The following is a 13214-nucleotide window of genomic DNA, read 5'->3' on the forward strand; positions in this document are numbered from 1 at the left end:
AATATGTGTTATGTAGAGAGTTTTAAGCCAGACTTGACTCCATAGTCGGAATTTTCAAGCAAACAAATAAAACAAGTACTTTAAAAATTAAACAAAAGAAATTGTAAAAGCTTATGAATAAGACTAGAACAGGAAATCAGAATGTGTGTCTCTCTCTATAAGCAATTATTGTCTATGTGCATGATTTTAAGTAATTCTCCTTTTCTTAATGATTTCCAGATCTCAGTTTCCATTGCAAGAAAATGGGGAAAGGGATATGTCTTCATCTTCCCCTGAGGCACCACTGTGAGAGAGAGAAAGGCATGGATAAAATTAATTTTGACATATTAAAACTGTTCTTTAAGCTGATTTTATTTCTCAAGATTCTCAGAAGAAACTTTGTCAAGCACAAAATCAAGCATCAAGATGAAAACAGAACGTGCAATCATCAGTCCCACATGCTCTATTTACTGTGCGGATGTGAGAGGCAGCTGTCAGGAAGCCAGAAGAATATTGGTCATGCACATGTTGAGCAGCAGTAACCTGTGGAAACTCCGGAACTTCACTTACAACATCCAGAAGATGAGCAAAATTGAAGTGAGTTATCAGCATTGCTACAAGAAGGGAATAGAATCCTAAACTTCTTTCTGAAGTTATTAGCTACCCATTGCTTTCTCAATTCCATTCGTATTTCTATGTAATTATTATTGGATAGTTATAGTATATGCTGCCCTTCTTCCCTCATTATTCTTTGTCCTGCTTTCTTTGTGCCACTTTCTTGCACCTTTTCTCTTTGGAATATATTATCTTGGCAGTCTTTGGCAAGTATCAGATGCTATGTAAAGTAGCTGGCATACTTTAACTGACTTACTGACTTACATAAAATATCCTGCTGAAGTCAGACATCTCCAGGTCACCAAGAAGATTAAATGTTGAGCAGGAATCCACTATCTAAGTCCATAGTCTTTTGTCTCTTTAGCTGGAACTCTCAGCTCATCACCTCACTGTTTTATCATTCTTTTTCAGGAGCATTTAGGAAGCTGCAAATTCTTCCTGTGATGGGAGATCAGTTTAAAACTCTGGTATAAGGTTTGTAAGAACAGGGAAAGCCCAAGGCCAGGGTGGATTTCCAAACAGCAGCTGATATGCTAGCTTTTCTGCCTCCCCCCCCCCCACAAATATAGCCTAGTACAAGGCCCAACAGGAACCACAAACCTGACTACTGGTAAACTGTAATAATAATACTTTGTATCAACAGGGCACTATTCATCTGAGGCATCCTGGAACTAGGTCCATATTAATTAAACTTCAATACATCAGAATCTCTAAGGTCAGGAGAGAGATAAACTGAGATGATAATGACTCTCACAAAGAGAAAAATAAAGACAGATCATTTGTCACAATCCCCTGTGAGGCAGATGATAGAAGCCTGAGCTGCAAGTCAACCCAAATAATCATTAGATAAAATTGTATGGCAGAGAAGGGCTGGCTGTGAAGTCAGCAGACATAAGTTTCTGGCATGACCTTTTCATTTGTTATCAGCATGAAGAGAGTCAAGTCATCTTTCCTTTCTCATTCTCCATGTACCTAAGAACAAAACAAGAAAGCTGCTGAGTGCTACCTTGCCAGGATCATCTGTTCTCTATGATGGCATGTACTTGGGAATTATCTGAACATAGGTTTCCAGACATTACTCCATTCCGACTGTACACCAGAGTGGCTTAGAAGCATAAAGGTAGGGGGATGAGAGATTAGTTATTGGCGGGTCCATTTAAATAAATGCAGATTCACAGTCCTACCCTAGTAATTCTAATTTACATCTGAAACAAAATGCAAATAGAAAACTTTTAAACACTCCTCAGATTTATCTGGAAAAACTACTTTTCATCTGATTTTTGCAGTTTTCCATGAATTATAATGAGGCTTTCCCACCTGGGCAGTATTTGCCCTCCCTGAATCCCTTCTAATCTTTGCAGATATTGCCCCACTATGATGGTTAATATTGATTGCCTCAGAGACAAGTCTCTGGGTTCATTGTTGAGAGATTATCTTGATTGATGTATCCCATACACATGTCTTCCAGAAACCATCTAATCTAGGTTTTTTGAGGTAGGAAGACCTACTCTGAATGGAGCTCTCTATGTGCTGGAGTCATAAACTCTACAAAAAGGAGAAACTGAGTTGAGCACAGGGATCTATTGATCTCTGCTTCCTGATTGAAGACACAGTGTGAGTAGTCATCTTAAACTTTTATAGCTTCACCTTTCCTGCCTTGATAAACTTCCCATCAAAGTATGAGCCAAATGAAGCCTCTTCTTCCTTAATTGCTTTCATCAGGATATTTTACAACAGCACCAAGCTAGTAAGTAATGTACTAACATGTCTAAAATAACCTATCATTCATTTGTCCTCAACAACATTTGATTGTTATATTGGAAAGATGATAGGCAATGCACTTAGGATAGACTAGAAAAACTGTAGCCTTCTCACTTAAGTATTCAAGTCATCCAGTGTTGTGACAAGGCTCTAACTATATTCTATGAGACACTTAACAATGCAGAGAACTCTGAGGATCTGTTGCAGCACCATGGAAGCCCCTCCCAAAGTATTTCTTACACATGGGTAAACAATTTGGCACTCAATTTCAGGACTTCTCAAATATTCAGAAGATCTTCTATGAAACCTGTTTTAAAATATGCTAAAAAAGAGACAATTGAATGAAAAATTACATTTTCAGAAAGACATGAGTGATAGAAGGTCTGATCACTGTTTTTAGATATATGAAATACTGTCATTTAAAAAAGACAATACACCTGTCGCTGTGGCTTCTGAGTGAAATCACAAAGACAGCACATTATGATAAACCCAAAGGAAAAAGTTTTGAAAAGAGTTTTTTAATGATGAGTTAAGTCTCTTTAAGGAGGCAGTGAGCTCACTGTTGGAAGAGGTACTTAAACAAACAATGGGAGGCATAGGATGCTATGGATTGAATTGTCTAAAACAGTCTGACCATCTTTGTGTAAAGTAAATAAGAAACCCTTAGAAGTAGATGTGTAGGTATAGAAATCCTCAATATTATAATCTTTAAAATCCCTAGAATATAATAGCAGTAACATCAAATAATAATATTAGAAGAAGTGGGAAAATGTGTCCCTCTAAGCAAAAACACAATCCTGAGGTAAAGATAATTTTAGGATTACAGAAATGTGAAGGTGCTTTCAAGCATTTTAACAAATAAAATTATGAGCTCTAAAGAATGTGTGATGATAGTCCAGTGCAAACACAATGGTGATGATATTAAATGAAACAGTGGTGTAACTGATGGCTGATTTCTCCCTGAAACAAACAGATGTCAGAAAATGAAACACCATTTGTGATTGTTAGTCATCATTGTCAAGTTGATGTACTTGGGAATCACCTAGAAGAAGCAGAGAGTTAATGAAGGACAGAAGACACACCCTAAACGTAGATAGCCCTATGCAGTGTACTGGAGTCCTGGACAACAAAAAGAAGAGAATAAAAGAGAAAGTAGTAGTAGCATTCATCTCTCTCCTTTCAAAGTGGAGGCAATGTGGCCAGCTGCTTCACACTCCATTCTGCCACAGCTAGAATCTGTTTGGCCATAATGCCTCCCCTGCTAGAAGTCCGTTCTTGTACTATTTTGGTCACACTAGGAAGACGCTGATTGATACTTCATCTTTAACATACTCAATCTTAAGCAACATGCTAAACCTACAATTATATATAAAGCAAAAATATGAATACAGAATAAAGGCAGAAGACAGAAGAAACATGTAGGTCAGAGCCAAACTGAGGGTCATCCTGTCCTGTGTAACAGAAGCTGGGGAGGAAACCCAGCAGCAGAGACTTGTTGAGAGTCCAGAAAGAGGCCCCGGCAGTGGGAGGTTCAGTGTACACCCTGTATAGCTTATCAGGGCAACTGGGTCCTATGAAGGCCTGGGTTTCAAAAAGCCATTTAAGCCTGGCCAGACGTGCCATGTCAGAAGGGCTCTGGAAGCCTGAACCCCTGAGGGTGACTGTTGGAAACCCACTTCAGGTGGAAGTGGTGATGGAGTGCTGCAGCAACCTCGAACAAGAACTAGAAAAACATCCAAGGCAATCCTGTCTATTCTAGCAAGTGCATGGCAATTTAGAGAAGATGTTCTTTGATCTTATATGGAATACCTGCAAGAAGATTTAAAAAGGGAGAAATTGTTGATTGTACAGTAAAAAAAATGGATTGTTTCACTAGAGTGTCAGGTGTTTGGGATTATCCCCTTTACTGGTATTGCAAGTATGGAGAAGATCCCAAACTAGGGGTACAGGTGGCATGGCCAGGTCATTCATTCTAAATTGCGCAGGGCTGTGCAGAAAGACCCTGTAAAGAAAACCTTCTCAGGAGATCTGAATCTTAAAGTAACAGAAAAAAAGATTAGGGTGGGGGATGGGCAGTGGTTGTGCACACCTTTAATCCCAGTACTTAGGAGGCAGATCTCTGTGAGTTCAAGTCCATCCTGGTCTATAAAGCAAGAGCCAGGACAGGCAACAAAACTACACAGAGAAACATTGTCTCTAAAAACCAAAAAATAAACAAACCAAAAAACCAAAAAAGTAAACACTAGTGTAAAATCAAGGTGGCTTGACCCAAAGAGGTCTCTCAGTCACAGTAGCATGACTCTGGTGTTGTGAAAATCTTAATGGAAGAAACTGAAGAGAAGGTGGAGGTAAGGTCAAGGCAATGAAGATAGAAAAGTTAACCAGCCAAAAATGATACCCACACAAGCCTTCTTTGCACAGGGACAAAACACAAATATGTAGCAAATATAACTGTCCTTGGCTATCCTGTGTATATTGATCTTTTTTTTTTAAGTTTTACCCTGGAAATCCATTTCATGTTTCCTATTTCTGAATCTCTTGTTGGTTTAAGCAGGGCATTTATATCTTAAGAAATAGTGAATGTTTGGGACTTACTTTGTTACTGGGTTTCCTAGAACTAGAGTGTAGACTCTGCTTCCTGCTACTAAACCACAGACTGCATCTGTGAAGACTGGTTGGATTGGATAAACTTTATCTTGGGAAAACAGTGCTACTTTTTTTACCTTTTAATTTTATATTATTTATGTCATTAATGTCCTAAAATATAAGTGGTAATTTACTGTGTTTTTGGTAGGTCTTGGAAATCTAGTATAAATTATTTCACACTGTATTACCACAGGCTGGATATTTAGGTTATCAAGCTTTGGAGATAAAATTAAAACATATTTGCCACCAAAAAAATAGGTGACATTCAAATATCTGTAAGTTTTGGAATATAAAGTAATTTTCTCTCAAAGGCTGGAATCACAGGAATCACAGAGATAGTTCAATATCTGAAAACTACAAACATATCTACAGGGAAGGGATAACAACAAGAAACACTTGTTATAAGAGTAAATATAAAAAGCAATTTTCTATTTTATTAATTTAGCATGAATGCATGTGCCTAGAATGAAAATTATATAGGGCACAGTCAAAGATATAAAATATAGGATATCCTACAGCATAAGGATGGGAAAGAGAACACAAATGCTCCAAAGCTTTGAATTCATAGAAATAGTGACATGAGCTCTAGCAGACTGTAATAAAGTAGAGATGCCAATGGAATCCCTCAGCAACCATTTAAAAACAAGTGGAGAGATATAGCTGAAAAGTAAATAGAAGAATTAAAATGAAATACTCCAGAATATTTGATTAACCCAAATGTAGGCAAGAAAGGACAAATAGCAAACTAATTTTAAAAAGCACACCTAAATCCAACTGTAGAATAATATTAAATCTAATTTAACTCAACATTACAATAAAAAAACTGAGATTGTTAAGCTAAATAATGAAGGAGAGGCAATGTCACAGAGTGGTACTTTCAATGTGAATTTGAGAAATCTGAAAGGAAGTTAATGGAATAATAGTACTATGTAAACCATAAGACTAGGAACTGAAGTGAGAATATGGATACCAAATGAAACTGACTTAGGGAAAATCATATTTCAATTTTTTTTAAATAAATCATACATAAAAGTCAGAGAAAGTTGCAAAAGACTCTTAGGAATATCTATATGCTCTTTATTCAAATTCACCAAATATTAATAATTACATTTTCCAATTTTTGTTTCTCTGTGTCTCAGATAACCAAAACCAGCTTAGTGGAGGGAAGGATTTATCTCATCTAGAACTTCTGTGTCACAGCTCATCATTGCGGGAAACCAGGACAGAGCTCCGGGAAGGAACCTGGACTCAGGAACTCAAGCACGAATCAAGAAGGAACTTTGCATAAGGGCTTGTTCTTCATGACTTGCTCATGTTGTTTTCTTTTCTTTTTTTTTTTTTTTTTTGTTTTGTTTTGTTTTGTTTGTTTTTCGAGACAGGGTTTCTCTGTGTAGCTTTGTGCCTTTCCTGGGACTCACTTGGTAGCCCAGGCTGGCCTCGAACTCACAGAGATCCGCCTGCCTCTGCCTCCCGAGTGCTGGGATTAAAGGCGTGTGCCACCACCGCCCGGCTCATGTTGTTTTCTTATTCAGCTCAGGACCACCAGCGTAGAGTGGCATCATCCATAGTGTGTTGTTCATGAAAATGTTCACAGGTTTACCCACAGACAAGTTCAAAGAAAAGCAATTCCTTGATTGAGGCGCCCTCTTTCCAGATGACTCTAGCTTGTGTCAAGTCAACAAAAACCAGCCAGTACACTCTGCAACCTTCCTCCCTATCTGTCATCTTCCCTGTGACTTACTTTATCCTTCATGTATCTACACACACACACACACACACACACACACACACACACACAAAAATATGTAGAAAAACAGTGAGGTCATTTTACCTATATCCACTGAGAAAAGGTTGCAAACAAATTTTTTAATTTTTTTTTATTTTATAATTTTAATTAATTTTACATATCAGCCCCTGTCCTCCCTCCTCCCACTCCCCATCCCGGCCCTCCCCCAGCCCACTCCCCATTCCAGTCTCCTCCAGGGCGAGGACTCCCCTGGGGATTCAGCTCAGCCTGGTAGATTCAGTCCATGTAGGTCCAGTCCCCTCCTCCCTTCTCCCAGGCTGAGCAATGTATCCCTGCATAGGCCCCAGGTTCCAAACACCCAGCTCATGGACTAAGGACAGGTCCCAGTCCCACTGCCTGGGGGCTCCCAAACAGTTCAAGCTAATCAACTGTCTTACTTATCCAGAGGGCCTGATCCAGTTGGGGGCTCCTCAGCTATTGGTTCATAGTTGATGTGTTTCTATTAGTTTGGCTATTTGTCCCTGTGCTTTTTCCAACCATGGACTCAACAATTCTTGCTCATATATTCCCTCTCTCTCACCAATTGGACTCCCAGAGCTCCATCTGGGGCCTGGCCGTGGGTCTCTGCATCTGCTTCCATCAGTCATTGGATGAGAGTTCTAGCACGACAGTCAGGGTGTTTGGCCATCCAATCACCAGAGTAGGTCAGTTCGGGCTTTCTCTGGACCATTGCCAGTAAGTAGTCTATTGTGGAGGTGTCTTTGTGGATTTCTGTGGACCTCTCTAGCACTTTTCTTCTTCCTATTCCCATGGGGTCTTCATTTATCATGGTCTCTTTTTCCTTGTTCTCCCTCTCTGTTCTTGAGCCAGCTGGGATCTCCTGATCCCCTAAGATCTCTTTCCCTAGACCCTTGCCCTTCATTAACCCCACTCATGTCCACTTTGCTCATGTAGATCTCATCATCTATTTCTCTGTCACTGGATGATCCCTGTGTCTTTTTTAGGGTCCTCTTTTCTAGGTAGCCTCCCTGGAGTTGTGAGCAAACAATTTTTTTTTAATGTCTAAATATTTCATCATGCCATTTTCCCATCTATGACATCTCTCACATATAAACCTCAATATGGTGACGTTGAGGTATTAAAATTAATACTGAAAGCACATTATTATTTGATCTATTGATCTACTTGATTTTTCTAATTGTCACATTTAGGGTATCTATTGTGACAAAGATATCTTGATTTTCTAGTTAAGAGTTGAATCTCAATGTTCTATTAAGAGGCTATCACATCATGTCCCATGCACTTCTGTTTTCATGGATTGGTTCCTCAGTTTCTATTATAATCAGGTTTAGAAAACGGTATGCTTTCTTTGGTAAGGCACTCTTCAAGTTGAACTTAAGTGGTGCATTCCTTATGACTAGGCTTTAGTTATGTCTTTGTAGCACTGAGTGTGTTTGGCGTAATAATGTGCCCTTTTTATTCACATCTGTTTCTCCTGCTTTTTATTGTTTGATGTTTTCATAACAAATATTAGATATTTCAACCTAGTTACCCTATTCCACTCTCTTTCTTATTCTCAACAAGTCTATTTGCCATTTTTTTTTTTTTTTTTGTATTTTTGATGTGTAACATTCATCTACTATCAGGTATTTTCTATTAGAATTTTCCTCTGAGGTTGCAGTTTTCTCTTTTGTTATAGTATGTATCTTATTAGGAGATATTTAAGACCACCAATATATGTAATCATTCATTAAACTCTTACCTACTGCTGTGAGTGAACTAGCGTTGCTATGGTCTTTACCACAGGAGGTCAAGGCAGATAAAAGTTTACACTGAAAAATGATCAATTCATTAAAAAGAAACAGAAGCAATGAATGAGTTTATGCCTAATAGAGTTTAAAATACATGAAGAAAGTGACAAAACTTGAGGCACATTTAAGATTATGATACTCTTCTCCAATAATAAAAATAATAAAATATTAATGACATTGTCTTAGTTTCTTCTTTTGGTAAAATAAAATCTTTGGCAAAAGCCACTTATGAAAGAATTGGTAATTTTTATTTTTATTTTTATTTTTTGTTTGTTTGTTTTAGGTCACATTTCAAGGTATAGTATATCATGGTAGGGAAGTCTACATAGAAAAAGCTTCCAGAAACTGGTCCTATGACTGACATCCACAATCAAGAAATAAAGATAGATGAATGCCAACTGATGCTCAACTCCATTTGCCCATTTATAATCTCTAAGATCCTCTGCCCAAGATAATACTCATCCATATGTAATAATGATCTTTCACACATAAATAAACATAATCAAGATAATACCTCATGTCAACTTCAAAGGCTCATCTCCCAGGTAGTCCCAGAGCCTATCAAATTGACAATTTACAGGAAGTGTCACAGATATAGATCTGAGCAAAACGATCAGATCTATTGCTATAAATGACAAGAATACAACATACAAGGACTGTTGATCAAATATTTTTTCAAATGTACATAAAATAAGCTCCAAGATAATGCACATACTGAATTATTAAATAAATCACTAATATTCACAGGATCAATATGTTACAAAATTTAGTGTTTACCAATTGGGATTATAATATAAGTCAGTGTTATATATTCTTAAATATATGCTACATACAAATGAAAATATAACTATAAGCTACAACTATAAAAGCACCAATTATTTGTAAGTTAAAATGCTAGTGGAGTGAGCAGTGAATTATTTTAAGAGGTGGCCTTATAAATTATTCTAAACATAGATTCCACAGTGTGGTGCCCTCAGGGAATTTTTAGAGAAAAAACGTTATCTTTATAAATCCATGATCACCTGATATTTGCATATTCAACAGAGAAATTTATAGGTGAAGAAAGACTGACAATTAGAATTAAATATAGCTGAAGATGTTGAAATTCAAGGTTTGGCAGCAGACTTTATCAATGAGGGAAGGAAACTGTGACCAGGTCACCTTCCATTGTCCCATGAAACAGTGTGATCTCCCTGAACAGAGATAAAGTGGGGACCAGTATGTTTCATAGAACTTGCTCATCACAAGGTTACAGTTGGTATCCTCTAGGATTTTATCATAAAGGGAATGTTATAACCTGATTTTCCCAGAATCCAACTTTTAGATTGATGACACTATGGTGGCTTCAGGGAACTACAGAAATGAAGTAGCAGCAGTGGTGGCAGAATCGCATGGTGGCACATCCCACATAAATGCCATTGGATCTTTATTAGAGTGGGATCAGGATGCTTCCAAGCAGCTGACCTCAGGAGGCTATTTCTGCCAGCAGACTGTAGCATAAAATTGCATCTATATCTATATGCACATTTATATATTTTATTTTATTTTGTTGTATCTCATAACATTTTTTCTGATATGAGTGTTCTTTAAGTAAGATGAATGTCTGTGTGGGCATATATATTAAATTTATATATAGTGGTGCTCAGAGCAAGGACATTTGCTTTTATCATTATCCTTTTAGAGTGCTGCACTTTTCCCATTATTTAGAGAAAATAAATCAATGCTTTTAAAATGATCAGGAAACTAGAGGTGTCAGGGAGGGGGCTGCACTTGATTTTTTTCTGCCAGGTGAGGATCTTCTCACTTGCAGGAGAAAAAGAGAATCTGAGAATACAACTGTGTGTGTTAAGAACCAGTGTGCTAGTCAAAATCAGGGTGCTAAGAAGAGAGAGCTGGAGGTGGAGAGCATTAGGAATTAAGAAAAGTGGTTTGGTTGAGTGCTTCAAAAGGTCAGGCAGCTAAGAGTCCCTGCAGGGCGAGAATCAGAAGTCACACAATTCAGCCCACACAGGCCCACATGAGCGACCAGAATAATTGATGACATAAGAGCCAGGATCTGCGTAGTTCACAGCATTTTAAGCCTCCCACAGACATGCAGTCCAACTGTTTCTGTGTAAACAGAGCAGAACTCAGGAGATGCAGGAGTATGTGAGTCTTAAAAGGGTTAGGGTATCTAAGAGTATATTTGGATGGAAAGGGAGAAGAAACCCATCCTAATATCACCCATCCTATGTTTTAAAGATAGAATAATGATTACCTCTTGACCATCTGACTTTGCATTCACATGAATATATTTACAGCATAAACAGATGAACAGGAGATGATACTCAGATTCAAGACCTCAATGCATGTGTCCTCCTTTTAAACTGCAGCAGCACAAGCTCACTCTCACTTACTACATAGTGAAAACATGGCTGCTTTCTGTGGAGATGCTGATGTAAGAGTGCCTATTGGAAAAGTCAAAAATATGCAAAAACGATGATGGTATCTGATATGTAGTTCTTGATTTTTAAGGCATAATAAAATCAGCAGGTATGAATCACAGTCAATTAATGATTTAGATTTGACCGATTGCAATCACAGCTCTGCCTGCTTTTAAAGCAAATTGGGATGTAGGTAGAGAACAGCAGGCTGGGATGGAGATGTTAGGATTATTCCCCCTTGCTCTTCCAGGAGCTAAGCAGTTTTTCTCAGAACCAGCACCATAGAATCTCAGTGTTGATTCTAAACACTGGCTTCCTTGAATCCAAGTTGGTCTTCTTCTGCTATCACAGCCCATAGCTCTTGCTAGAGTTTGGATTATAAATGCCCCCAATTACACATGCACTGAAGGCTTACTTCCTAGTATATGCTATCATTGGTAGGTGGGAAAACTTTCAGGAGATTGGTAGTAACCATTGCTTGGTTGCCCTTGAAGGCATATTGGGATGTTGGTCCCTCTTTTAACCTCTTCCATTTTGCTTACCTGCTATCATGAAGGGCACTGGAGAATCCTTTACAATACTCTTCTTCCATGATATACACTTGTCATATATCCAAAGCATCACAGCTAAGTGTCCATAAAATGAAAATTCCACAACTATAAGCAGAAATAGATTTTTCCCTTTTTCAAGTTAATTATGTCAGTACTCTTCATGGGAATGGAAAACTAGCAATTCTTTACCTCATATTTTGCTTTTATAATCATCTGGTTGTCTTGACCATCTCTCAGTGATTTCTTCACATCAAGGCATAGAAGAATCAGTCTCTTTTAGCGATTACTGATTGAACTTGAGACATTGCTCTTTCTGTCTGGATCTTTTGAAAGATATTTGCATTCATTCACTTGCAGAGAAGTATGAGCACAAAACAAAAAGAGGAAAACCCATTCCCTTGGTAGTTTTCATAGTGTGGACAAGTCAGTATGTAAAAATGAACCAAGGTGTAGAACCAGGGAAGAAAGCTGGATCAATGGTGACCAGTTGCTGTGCTGTGAATCTGAAATACTTCCTGCAGTCTTCTGTTTTGAATATTTGGTGGCCCATGGGTGGTGTGGTTTCGTGGAGGCTATGGAACTTATCTGGTGGGAGTTGATCGCTTCTTGGCCTTTTGGCTAAGATCAAGTGTAGTACCTGGTGGGAGTTGTTTTTTAAGAGCCACCCTTTGTCAGATATTTCTAGCCCTGGTTCCTGTCATACTTTCAGGCTTCTTGTCTGCTGAGAAGTAAACAGCCTTTACCATAGCTCCCACAATCATGAATTCACCTACTTCAGACTGATTTGGATGGACAAAGATGATGGACAGAAGCATTCTGAAGCCATGAGGCAAAATCAGTCTTCTCTCCTCCAAGTTGTTTCTGTCAGGAACCTTGTTCACAGTGACACAAAAATAACAAATATGCCAGATATTTTTGTGGAGAATGCTAATTTTCTCTCAGAACCCATATATTCTTCCCTTATCTCTTTTAACAGCAGAACTTGCCAGTATGTACTTTGGTGTGTAGCCATTGTACTTTCTCAGAGATGAGCTTACTTTTGGTTAGAGGACAGTAATTGAAATGATATAATCACCTGCTGGGTCATGATTTTACAAAGGAAATTTATGTTCTTAACTAAAATCCTTCTGCCCTGATTCATATCCTGATGAGCACAGGGACCAGTGAGCCACTCTAATTGTCTATGTAAGATACTAGCCATCTAAGAGTAAAATCCATAGAAAACTGGACCACTTGATGATCTTGTACAAATGAGGTTTGATTGCTCACTTCCAGACTTACAGTGCAGGAAGCTGGATCTTCCCTTGTATAGACTGATCTTTGGTTGTCTAAACTATTTTTATTGCATCTTTCTGTTGCAGTCCTTTTCCTTTGCCCACATTGAGACAGAATTATATGTGGAGGGGAAATTAACATTTTCACAAAATCTTGAATGATAGACAGGAAAAGATAATTGAGATTAACAGAAATTTGAAAATTGTGTCCATAAAGAAATTAACATGTTGAGGGGCTATGGGGATGATTCAGCCTACAGTGAAAGTGCCTACAGTCAAGCCTGGAGATCTGAGCTCAGTCTCTGGTAGTGATATAGTAGAAGGAGGGAACTGATCTGTGCAGTAGTGTGTCTTCTGTTCTCCATACACATGCCATAGCATACATGTATACTTGTATTCATGCATGT

The 13214-nt window shown here is 38.1% G+C and overlaps 1 pseudogene; it reads left to right on the forward strand.

Moving 5' to 3' along the window:
* Window positions 1-12131: 12131 nt before the first annotated feature.
* On the forward strand, window positions 12132-12203 carry LOC114704454 (annotated as a pseudogene).
* The last annotated feature ends 1011 nt before the right edge of the window (window positions 12204-13214 follow it).

This window comes from Peromyscus leucopus, chromosome 2 (genome assembly GCF_004664715.2).
Source record: "Peromyscus leucopus breed LL Stock chromosome 2, UCI_PerLeu_2.1, whole genome shotgun sequence".
In the NCBI taxonomy this organism is placed as follows: Eukaryota; Metazoa; Chordata; class Mammalia; order Rodentia; family Cricetidae; genus Peromyscus; species Peromyscus leucopus.